Below are 2,500 nucleotides of genomic sequence, written 5' to 3' on the forward strand. Positions count from 1 at the left end.
TCCGGCAGTATACTAGTGGCACACACAAATCCTAGCGAGGTATCACCCTATACCAGCTAGCTAGGTCGCTAGCGGCAGGCCACGTAGGTCATCACACCACCACACTGATGAAACTCTTCAAGGAGTTCTCTTCGGAGCTTGTAAACCCCTGTGCTCCATCATCAATGCTTCTCTCAGTCAAGCCAGATGCCCAGCTGACTGGAAGACCTCTTATGTATCACCAGTGCCCAAGTCAACCAGCCCACAATCCTTAAATCAGCTACGACCTATTGCAATCACCCCAATACCCAGCCTAATGTGTGAAAGTTTTGTGTTCGACTGGGCTTATGTTGATATTGCAGGAGTCGTAGACCCTCAGCAATTTGGCAACATGAAAACTTCCTCCACCACTCACTGTCTTGTCAGCTTTCTCGATTACATATACCGCCATCTCGAGAAACGAAAAACGTCTGTAGCTGTCGCCTTCATTGATTTCACTAAAGCATTCGACCTAGTCGACCACAATATAATCATCAACAAAGCTATTGACCTCGGGCTTCGGAGAAGTCTTATACCATGGCTTACAGACTTCCTCAGTGACCGACGCCAAGCTGTACGCTTCCGAGGGGCTGTCTCCACCTTTCAGTCACTCACCTGTGGCGTCCCCCAAGGCACCAAGATGGGACCACTCTGCTTCAATGATGTGCCCTAAGAGAAACCCCTGCTCGCTGGAAATATGTCGACGATTCCACCATTGGGATCAGCGTCAACAATTCTGCTCCCAACTATACCGCCCTTCAGGATTTATTGAACAGTCTCCAAAACTGGGCCACCAACAACCATGTCACCATCAACCATACCAAGACCATGGTTATGCACATCAACCTCTCCTCCGACATTGTCCCACCTCCTTCCATTACTCTAGGTCCGAACACACTCCAGGTTGTACAGTCTACGAAGCTCCTCTGCGTCACCATAGACAACAAACTAAATTGGAAACCACACGTCAGTGAAGTTGTCAAATCCTCCAGTTTCCGTCTCCACCTCCTCCGCCGACTCAAGTCCCTCGGAGTTCCTGCACCCGAGCTCCTCAGTGTTTACACAACATTCATACTTCCCAAGCTCACCTATGCCTCCCCACCTGGTCTTCCTCCCTAAATGCCACACAACGTAAACACCTAGAAAAAGTGCAAAAGAGGGCATGCAAGATTATTCTCTCCCCTTCCTACTCCACATATCAAGAAGCGCTCAACACACTGACCCTTTCGACTCTCACTGACCATCACCACGACCTCATCTGCAAATTTGGTAAGAAGCTTCTACACCATCCTCGACACCGGCTCCTACTACCACCTGAGATCCCTAGCCCGAGAATTGCTGTTCGACACCACAACCGCATCCAGCCCATACGTGCACGAACTGATCGCTATAAGAACAGCCCAGTCCCAACCATTGTAAAAATTATCAATAACTTGTAATAAACCAGTGTATTCACTCCCAGTAAATACTACTTCTTGCACTGTCACTATGTTGAAATGCACTGTAGTTTGAGCTTTTCCCCATCTAGTTATTATATATCTTATTTGTATCACTTATGTTACTTGTATATTATTTGTAATTCGAAACCCATTCCCCAAATATGTAACTGTATATTTTCAGCCTTCTGGCTGCCAAGCTCTTTCAATAAACCGTTAATTATTATTATTATTATATTTATTTACACTGCAGCAGCTCCGCCACTCTATAAATAAAAAGAGAGTGGACAAGTGTCAGCGGCGAGGCAGGTCCGGGCTAAGTGACGAGGCCTGCCTTACCGGCCTCTCTCAACAGCTCGTGTAAATGAATATTTAGTTTCGAACTCAAACAAGATGTGAAATAAGACAGGGTAATTCATTCACAGTATTGCCTCTTCCTTTAATAATCATACCTCATTAATTTCTCTTCTTCCTTTCCCCTAAATATTAGTTCCACCTCTGGAATTTCCACCGGAATTTCTTCTGTGAAAACTGATAAGAAGTAGCTGTTCAATGCATTGCTTATTTCTTCACTGCCGTTTATCACTTTTCCCCTCCCTGACTTTAAAGGCCCAACTTTGTCCTTGACCTTTGTTCTGTATACCTGGAAACATCCCTTGGGATTCACCTTGGATTCTCTTGCTATTTTGATTTCATAGTCTCTCTTTGCTTTCCTTACATTTTTCTTAACATTCCTAGATAGTTCATTATACCTATTTCTGAGCTGCTCCTCCCCTCACTTTAATTTATTTTTCCTTATTCCTATATCATGTTTAATTTTTCTGGTCATCCACCTTGGCTCATTCTTATTTGACCTAATTTTTCTGTATGGTGTATTAGAGTCATGATCAATTGTTGTGTCATCTATGACCCCACCCCTTCCTACTGGGGACTGACGTGACTGTTCACAGGTGACCTCACCAAGGTACCTTCTTAACCCCTCATAATCCGTCAACCGAAAGTTTGGGACTCTGACCATATTGTCATTGTTTTTCGTTTCCCAATTT

This window comes from Homarus americanus, unplaced genomic scaffold, assembly GCF_018991925.1.
Source record: "Homarus americanus isolate GMGI-L3 unplaced genomic scaffold, GMGI_Hamer_2.0 scaffold51216, whole genome shotgun sequence".
Lineage (NCBI taxonomy): Eukaryota > Metazoa > Arthropoda > Malacostraca > Decapoda > Nephropidae > Homarus > Homarus americanus.